Consider the following 9,973-nt stretch of genomic DNA (forward strand, 5'->3'; position numbering starts at 1 on the left):
ACTCAAAATGCACTATTAAGCGAGTTTAGACAGACCGTATCAAAATATGCAATAATATTTTTATACAATGAAAGACATTGCATCGCGTTGTAGAATCGAAGATCAAGCTCTAATTCATTATATAATCGACGGGTAGATGAACATAAAACTAATAAATCGGTTTTATACGGTGCAAATGACTTAAAGAATTTTAAATTAAAACTAAGAAGCTATGAAACAATGTGTGAAAAATCCGAAGCAGTTGACCGCAGTGTTTTTGTTAAAAAGATGCCAAGTTACTTAATATCCACAAATAAAGAAGTCAGCTATTATAGTTGTGGACATAAAGGACATATAGCAAGTGATTGCAGCAATAAAAAAAAGGTCGAAAATGTTTTAAGTGTAACCAATTTGGGCATATTGCCAGTAAATGCAGTCAAGTTAAATACAAAGATGAACAAAAAGTGAATGCGTATTCTCTACAATGCCAAAGTAAAATTACGAGTAAAACAGTGTTAAAAGAGAATATAAATTATTCGGTTTTATTTGATACAAATTCAATGTTATGCGCGAAGACTTATTCAAAGAACTAAGTCTTGAGAAAAAACTTTTGTCGTGCAGTGTGAGTCTTATTGGATTTGGCGGTGATCGTGATTAGAATCAAATTAGACCAATTGGACATTTCGAAAAATCAATTAAATCAATTATGCAGCTTTTTTTTAACGTTTAATATATATTTGTTGAATCTACTCTTAAATTAGAGCCTAACAACAAGTTTGAGATATTTTTCTTAGTCTACTACTTAAGATAAATTCTGGGGATATTGCAGGTGGCCCTAATCACTTGTTATTGGGTTGGTCTGTCATTTCTTTTAAGACGAGTTCTATTATTAGTTCGCGTAAGGCAATTGTCAAGAACATTTGGGTGTACATCCAGTTTCGCAGAATACATTAGTTATTGAGTACCTATTTCAGATTTTACGCTAGGTATATTTAGATCATTTTGAATGTTGTCGTTTCGTATATACCACGGGGCCCCCGTGATATATCTTAAAATCTTCGACTGCGCTCTTTGTATAATATCGACATTGCTGGTACTTGCATTTCCCCATAGTACGGCTCCGTAAGTCCAGATGGGTTTCAATACGGAGTTGTATAGGAGGACTTTATACTCCAGACGTAGAGGGGACCGAGCATTGATGATCCAATGTAGGCTATTCGCTTTTTAGTTTAAGCTATGACTTTTTTGCTTCGATGTGCTTGCGCCAAGTTAGTCTTCTGTCTAGGTGGATGCCAAGGTAAGTGACATCCACGGCTTGAGGAACTGGTACGTTGTTTAGCTTTAGAGCTGGACAGTTTCTTCTGTTAAGCGTAAATGTAACATGTTTGCATTTCTGCTCATTGACCCGGATACGCCAGGTTGCTAGCCATTCCTCTACCACCTTGAGGTGGTCCTCTAATTTTGCAGAGGCTTGTATTGGGCATTTGGATCTGCTGCCGTGTCATCGGCAAAAGTGGACGTTGTAAGTCCTAAACTCGTTGGTAAGTCTGCAGTGTACAGCAGGTAGAGCAATGGGTCGACCGCTTTGCATCAGGTTGGAGCTCGATTTTAAGGAGCGGCTGTGCGACTTTGTTCCTGTTGATGATGTTGACAACGGACTTGACCGCAAACCCTTTTTTAACCAACGCGTCTGCTATTTCTTGAGTAGGGACCGATAGCTCAATCCCTTTAACACAACCTGGAGACCTTTACTGCTTTTTAGTTGGTAGGTATAGAAGTTCATGTTAGCATTACGGAGGTACTTTTCGATGATACGGAAATTGTCCTCAGTTTGGGTTTGACATTTAATTTCCTTAATGTTACCCCTATTGAGTGGGGTTACAACAAAGTTATTTACCCCTACTGTTTCTACTAGCTTCGAAATCAGTGCGCTGCAGTTGACTTCACGGATGTATAAAGGGGGTGGTCTAGCCGATTTAACTTTATCTACAGCGCCGGCTTGATCGTCTTGCTGATCGGCAAGAATTTTAAAACGATTCCCGCTAAGGGGTGCTACTCGTTCATTTGGTTTGGTTATTTTCGGCGTATTGACACTTTTTTCTTTTGCAGGCTTAGCTTCCGCTTAGTTGTTTTAATATATCTATCCATTCCAGTTTGGACATAAGTCGTTGGGTTTACTATTGTAGCTGACTCTGGGCGACTTGTCGTTGTCGACTTGAGGCAGGTCAATACTTCGACAGACGTTGCAGTAGTTGCTGTCAACGAGCTGACGGTGCTGGTCGGTGCAATCGGTGACCCAGTTATCGATATTGATGGAGAAGCACACTGCTCTCTCCACGGTAAGTTGCTGTTGATTGCTGAGTGGCTGGCACTTTCGGTGTTATTGCTTACGTTAGCATTCAGTGGGGTCGGCGGCACCACCGAAAAGTACGCGTTGTTGCGTTGGACCGAGAGTCGATGCTCATGTTGTTGTTGTACAATTAGTTCTTGTAGCTGTTGCTGGTGGGGATCGAGAGAGCTTGGGCCCGAATTGGTGGACATGGCTTTTGTAAAAATTACGTACTTTGTTGTTGCAACTTAGTATTTATTGCTATTAGAGCAATCTAATAGCAAAAGACGTGAAAAACACGTCTGTACACGGCGGCAGTTGAATTGTGACGACAATTATGCAGTGAAGACAGCCTTGTTTGCCCAACTTTTTACTGAAAATAGTACAACTTACTACTAGTACGACTTACGTCATGCGAACCTTAAATTGGTGCCGAAATCATTAAGCTGAGCCTGCTTATTTATATATATAGATATATATATATATGTATAGAATAAATAATCAAAATATTTTGATTCATTTTCTTATTTTTCTATTTTTGATTAATTATTCTTTATGTAAATCTTTTGGCAAGATCATATATATATGTGGGGTTAGGTTCGTAACGCCGAATGGCCAGACCACCTCAGAACAGCTGTGGCAAGCGATCCATATGAGACGAGGTGGCAAGCAACCCACAAGAGCGACGATGTGTCAATGCTGCTACGAGACGACGAGGAAGAACTTTTGAAGACGAGCCAAAGACGGGAAGACGTGTATTAAAGAAGAAGTAAAGAAGTATTAAACACGAAAGACGTGTAAAGACCAATGGAAAACGACGCTTTCATTAAAAACCTAAAGACGAAACAATTACCATTCAATTCAACAATTTTTATAGTTACTAAAACCTAAATATAGTCTAAAATAAAACCTATTGCAAAAACGGATTCTTTAGAAAATTTATTCCTCAGTATGCGCAGATAGCACCACCCTTGATGAAAAAAGATGTCAGTTTAGCAATTGACTACGGCGATAATAAGTGAACCAGTGTTACACATCTATTCTCGCGAGGCACCAACCGAGTTGCACACGGATGCTTCAAAAGACGGTTTTGGAGCGGTACTACTTCAGCTATTTGACAACAATTTGAATCCGATCTATTTTTGGAGTAAGAAAGCATCTGAAGCATCTGCCTCGAAGAGGCATAGCTACACATTCTAGGAATTCCGGTGAAATTGGTGACAGACTGCATTACATTTAAGCAAACAACGGCAAAGCTGGACATCTCAAGTGAAGTTGCGCAATGGATTTGTATCTACAAGATTACAATTTGAACGTGGAGCACCGATCAGCAGTTAAAATGCAGCACGTGGACTGTTTAAGCCGTTACCCGCAGTCGTGCTTAGTAGTAAAAGATGAAATAACAGCGCGTTTAAAGAAGGCACAGCAGACAGATGATCATATTATCGCAATTATAGAGGTACTAAAGCAGCAACCATATAAGAACTTCAACGAGAAAGGGGGTTTGCTATTGTGGTAGGTAATGAGTTATTGGTAGTACCAAAGCTAATGGAACGGAGGTTGGACAATGCACGCTATCCAAGAACAGTACTGGATACCGCATTTGGAAAGTAAAGTATCAAGATTGATTGCAAACTGCATAAAATGTATAGTTCATAATAAATAGCTGGGTGAAAAAGAAGGCACAGCAGACAGATGATCATATTATCGCAATTATAGAGGTACTAAAGCAGCAACCATATAAGAACTTCAACGAGAAAGGGGGTTTGCTATTGTGGTAGGTAGGTAATGAGTTATTGGTAGTACCAAAGCTAATGGAACGGAGGTTGGACAATGCACGCTATCCAAGAACAGTACTGGATACCGCATTTGGAAAGTAAAGTATCAAGATTGATTGCAAACTGCATAAAATGTATAGTTCATAATAAATAGCTGGGTGAAAAGAAGGATATTTTGATTGTATAACCAAAGGAGACACACCTCTGCATACTTTACATTTGGATTATTTAGGACTTATGGACAGCACCTTTAAGCAGTACAAATTCATTTTTGCAATGGTAGATGGTTTTTCGAAATTTGTATGGTTGTTTCCAACGAAGTCCACAGGTCAAGAAGTAATTAAAAGGCTCAAAGAATGGACAGACATTTTTGGAATTCCCGAGAGGATCATAAGTGACAGAGGGTGGCTTTCACATCAAACGCTTTTAAAGAATTCCTTCGGTCAAACGATGTAGAGCATGTACTGTCAACCACAGGAGTAGCAATGGGCAATGGCCAAATCGAACGAGTTAACGGTTGTATCCTGTCTATTATCGGAAAAATATCAGCAGATGAACCCACGAAATGGTATAAAGGGGTTTCGCAAGTAATGAAGGCTTTTAACACAACGATCCATTCATCAACGAAAATGTCACCTTTTAAAGTCCTTTTTGGAACGAGAATGCGTAACCATATAAATGACCGTTTGCTGGATATATTACGGGAGGAACAAGGAGATCAGTTCAACGACGAGTGTCAGAACCTACGACAAGAGGCTAAGATTAATATAGAGAAGGCGCAGGCGACTTACAAGAGGAATTATGATAAGAACAGGAAAGGCGAATCTATCTACCAAGTTGGCGATATGGTAGCTATAATGAGAACGCAGTTTGTAGCGGGCCGTAAATTGGCAAGTAAGTTTTTGGGACCCTATGAAGTAATCAAAGCTAAGCGCAACGGCCGGTATGATGTAAAGAAAGCGACCAATGGTGAAAGGCCAATGATGACAACTACGAGCGTGGACTATATGAGACTTTGGCGATATGTGGCTGAGAACGACGAGTTGCTGTCTTCTGAGGAAGAAGACGATTATCAGGAGGGCCGAGTGTAAAGACGAGATGGTCACACAGATCTCACATTACCCCTATTTTGATGAGGCGTATAGTAGCTGAGAGTGAGAGGCATCTAAGCGAGAGAGTCGAAGGGAAGACTTCGTCGAGAACGGGCAAGAAATAAACGGGTGACGAGAGCGTTCGGTAGTTGTGAAATTAATTATTATTCTCAAAGAAATATATGTACTACACCTCAATTTAAAACATTTTAGTTAATATTATGTACAATAAATTATTACAAATATATTGTTAACCTCACATATATGTGTAGTTATCTTTAGCTAATACATATATAAGGCGGGATGTCCATTTTTTTACGTATTTTACGAGGGGCGTAACGAAAGGTCCTAGAATGGTGAGGCTAAAAAAGGGGGTCTTACTGTTTAGGGCAAGAATTGGTCCCATGGACGAGAAGTTTACTTAAAATTTTTTTCTTTACATTTTGGTAATCGGCCTTCGTCAGAAAACGACGAATGTGTCATTGCTTTTCTTGATTTTCTTGTTCTCTACAGAACTGAGGAAAATTTAGCTTGGAATTCGTGTTATAGCCAGACTACAATAGCGACCACAAAAACACTCCTTAGGACGTAGATGGTATTCTCTTTTTATTCTTTTTGTTCAAAGTTTGAATGTTATGGATGCGGTCTCTATGCAACTAAATGGAAATCGTATGGTAGTAATACTGCCACAGCGTAGTAGGATTGGCTAAATAAACTTCGTCTTTCCGCAGATTTTCTTTTACTCTAATACTGGTATTTTGATTTAAGTCTAGCTTGGAATTCGTAACGTAGTGTGTTTACGTCTACGACCACTAGAGCGCTAAACCAATAGCTTGGAGAATCTTTTTGATTTCTTTCTACTTTTTTTCTCTTCTCCTTTTATATATTTGCTATAAGATTCAATCATTGGATTGGATTTTTGGAATTCTTTATTATTGCGAATCAGCTATTAAGACCATTCAATTTAGGGTTGAATTAATAATGGCATTATATAAAAAGGAATAAACAAACCAATTTTTTTTTTTTCGAAAACACCAGGTGCAAATGGAATCTTATAACTTAAATTGTGTAGTCATAAATTATGCTAGGAAATGCAGGTTTTTGGGTAAGCTAGATCCTGACCAGTTAAAATAGTGATGCATCTAAAATTATTTGCCAGGAGCAACCCAGTGTATTCTTCAATCTTTTTTTTCATTTTCGTAAATTTGTTTTGAGGCTAAACAGAAAATTGTAAAAATGGGTCCAAATTGAAGTGAAAAAAACTTAGCTCATGAAAGCAAGCAAACAAAATACACGACCTTATTTTCACTGTTACGATAAGACACCAGTTATATCGTCAGTGAAGCCATGTCAAGAACGTTTGAAAATTATCTCAAAGTGCTTAGTAGAATTAATAAACGTTTACTTATTTTGTCTTTGATTCATAAAAATTCGGATCGAAAATTGTATACGGAAGTATCATTTTTAAATATTCATGAACAAAGTCTTTTAGACACCGGCGCGAATATAAGTTGCGTGGCTTTAGAAGATTGGTCAAAGTAGATAATACGTATAAAGACAAAACCAGATAAAGCTATTCATCATACCATCCATTCAGAAAAGGATGATATTGGGAATAGATTTTTGGAAAGTGTTTCATTTAGCGCCAGATTTGTTATCAGCTTTAGATTACGAAAGCGAATTCAGAATTCCAGATAGTAAGGAGGAACAATCATACCCATTATCTGACTGTCAAAGGGAGACAACTTCAAACCTTTATTTCATTATTTCCGTCATTTGAAAGGAAAGGCTTGGGCGAACAACGTTGATTAAGCATCATATAGATGTCGGATCGGCAAAACCGATTAAGCGCAAACGTTTTATCCCGTATCCCAGCGGTGGAAAAATTACTGTATAGCAAAGTTGATCGAATGATAGAGTTAGGAGTTATAGAGTTGTCAAATAGTCCGTGGAGTTCTCCGATGAGATTAGTAGATATTGGGTGGTCTCAATCAGACATTACAGATTTTTGTGAGGAGGTAGTCAAACTACCTACTATTGGGGACTCTATTATGCGCGTTAATGATCCTGCTCGAAGGACCAATTTTATGTTGTGGAATTGGCCGTGATTTTATTATTAATTTTGTATTTTATAGAGCTCTATTATTCAGACACGTTTTCTTCGCCATTGTTTTTATTAAGAGTTCTTTGAACAAAAAGATAAATTGACATATATACTAGATTCAAAACCAGAAATGGTATTTTTCGGTAACTAGCTTAAATAGAAATAAATTATATTTTCTGCGACATAATTCCGCCCTTAGTGTTGAACCAAGTCTTCAGCACGATCCTTTATGTCGCGGGATTCCAGTCAGAATCTGCATAGGTTTCTTACTGGCCGACGATACGTGTTTTTTGTTGTTTTTATGTCTGCTATTCTATCTTCTCCTGGGTGTGTTTTGAGTACTATTCCAATTGGCCATTCACTTTTTGGTATCATGCAATTTACAACGACGAGTACACCCTCTTTCAGGTTGTCGCAATTCTTTTCCCATTTCGATCTGTTAACTAAATTTGGGATATATTCCTTAATGAATCGCCTCCAAAAAGCTTCCACTAACATTTGCGACATTGAGAAATAAACACCGGCAGCGAAAATTGTACTTACACTCGGTGGACCGGATTTAATTCGTACGGCAAGGCTTTAAAGGCGAGTGGCCTTATCTAACCTTCCGCCGTTGCTGACCCGGACAAAGCTTGGCTTTTATCCAAATTCTGGGTACTGTGTGCTACTACCAGAGTTATCGCAATACATGTGACCACCTCGAAAACTTCTACAATTTTTTTAAGCCTCGTTTTGTGCTAAATGTAATGCAGAAAAGGAATCTACGTTTTGATGGATACACGGAAGGACTAGGAGTAGAAGAATTTATTTATAGAGTAAAAGCCCTAACGGAAAAAGCTCTTGATAGTGATTTTATTGGGGTGTGTAACACATTCAAATATTATTTGGAGGATAAGCCCGCGAGTGGTATTGGAGATATCATAAGCAAGTCCTCGAAATAGTATGGAGCGAGTTTTTTTCACCAAGAAACATATATTTGTTTCTAGGCTAGACCCTGTTGTCACATCTGATGATGTAATAGCCTATATTCGGAAGAAAGTTAACGTCTCGAAGATTGCGGTGGAGATGTTTAAATTTTCTTATTCTCGGGACATTTCCTAAAAATTTAAAATTAGTGTTTCTGCTAATATCTTCGACACTATATGTCGAGAAGATTTTTGGCCGAAACATAATAGTTAAGGAATATACTGTAAAAAGAAAAATCGACAACCGATTCGCTTACCGACAACAACAACTAATACTATTCCTGCCACATCAGCATCTGCTGGTGTGTCAAAAAACTAGCTTTGTCCCTTAACCTGGGTTACCAGAGGACGTTAGAGGACTGAAATCTAAACTTCCTAATCTCTATGTAGATAGTCTGTCTTTTGAGCATAACATTCTAGCTTTTACAAAACGTGGCTGATATTGCTGATGCATCGGTTTTTTCCACAAACTTTTCTATATTCAAACGTAACCGGAATTCTCGCATAGGTGGTGGCGTTCTGATAGCTGTTGATGCTGCTTTATCATCTGAAATGATTCAATTTTCTAGCACCCAGGAGATTGAGTTTGTCGGTGTTAAAGTAAATTTTAAATCTTAAAAGATTTCATTACTTGTTCCTATATTCCACCATTGTCAGACATGGTGGTATATTTAAATCATTTAGAGGCAATTCAGTTTGTCTCCTCTTTAGTTTCGAGTCAAGACATGGTCATAGTTGTAGGTGATTTTAATTTACCCGCTTTAGCATGGTCACTAACAGATGAATCTACCACGTTGCTGCCCTCTTTGTCACATGACTTTATTGATGGCCTTCTAGGCTTATCTTTATCCCAAGTCAATCCTGTCTTAAATTCTAATGGAAAATCGTTAGATCTTATTTTTGTATTGGATTCTTATTATTGTAAGGATTCTACGATCGAACCATTTCTTCTTCCAGAAGACAAATTTCATCCTACATTAAATTTAAAAATTGATTTGACCTTGCTTTCACCATTACTTGGTTCAAATGAGTTACCTCTAACTAGGTGCTTTCGTAAGACTGACTTTGCCAGCCTTAATGAAAACATTGCTACTACCGATTGGTCTTATCTGTACAATTGTAGTGATAAGAACTTGGGTGTTCGTTTTTTCTATGATACTCTGAATTCACTCTTTGATATTTGTGTGCCTCTTTGTAGGCTGGAGTGGCTTAACAGACCTCCCAGGTTCTCTCGCGAGCTATCCAATTTGAAAAATGTGAAGACACGATATTATAAGAAGTTTCAAAAAAGACGTCGTTCATCAGATTATGCTCTGTATACAGTCGCTCGTTCAAAATTCATGATGCTTAATAGACAATGCTATAAGAATTATCTTCAGCGGTGTAAGCTACAGTTTTCTTCTGACCCTAAACAATTTTATAATTTTGTTAATTCTAAACGTAAGACCTCTGTGCACCCATCTTTAAAGAGTAAATAAATTTTAAAAAATAGGTGTAAATCCTTTGATAACGATTTGCCTGATAACAAGGATTACCTTGATAGGGTAAATTATATAGTATTCTACATTCATTAATTGATTTTATTGTTATTTTTAAAAAGATTTTATACCTAATAGAATTAAACTATTTATAAAATTTTCAAAAGCTTTTATGCATCATACAACAAAATATAAAAAGATAAGCTAACCATTTATAAAGGTTACAATCCTTTCCTTTTTAATTTTTAA

Source organism: Drosophila willistoni, unplaced genomic scaffold, assembly GCF_018902025.1.
Source record: "Drosophila willistoni isolate 14030-0811.24 unplaced genomic scaffold, UCI_dwil_1.1 Seg387, whole genome shotgun sequence".
NCBI lineage: Eukaryota > Metazoa > Arthropoda > Insecta > Diptera > Drosophilidae > Drosophila > Drosophila willistoni.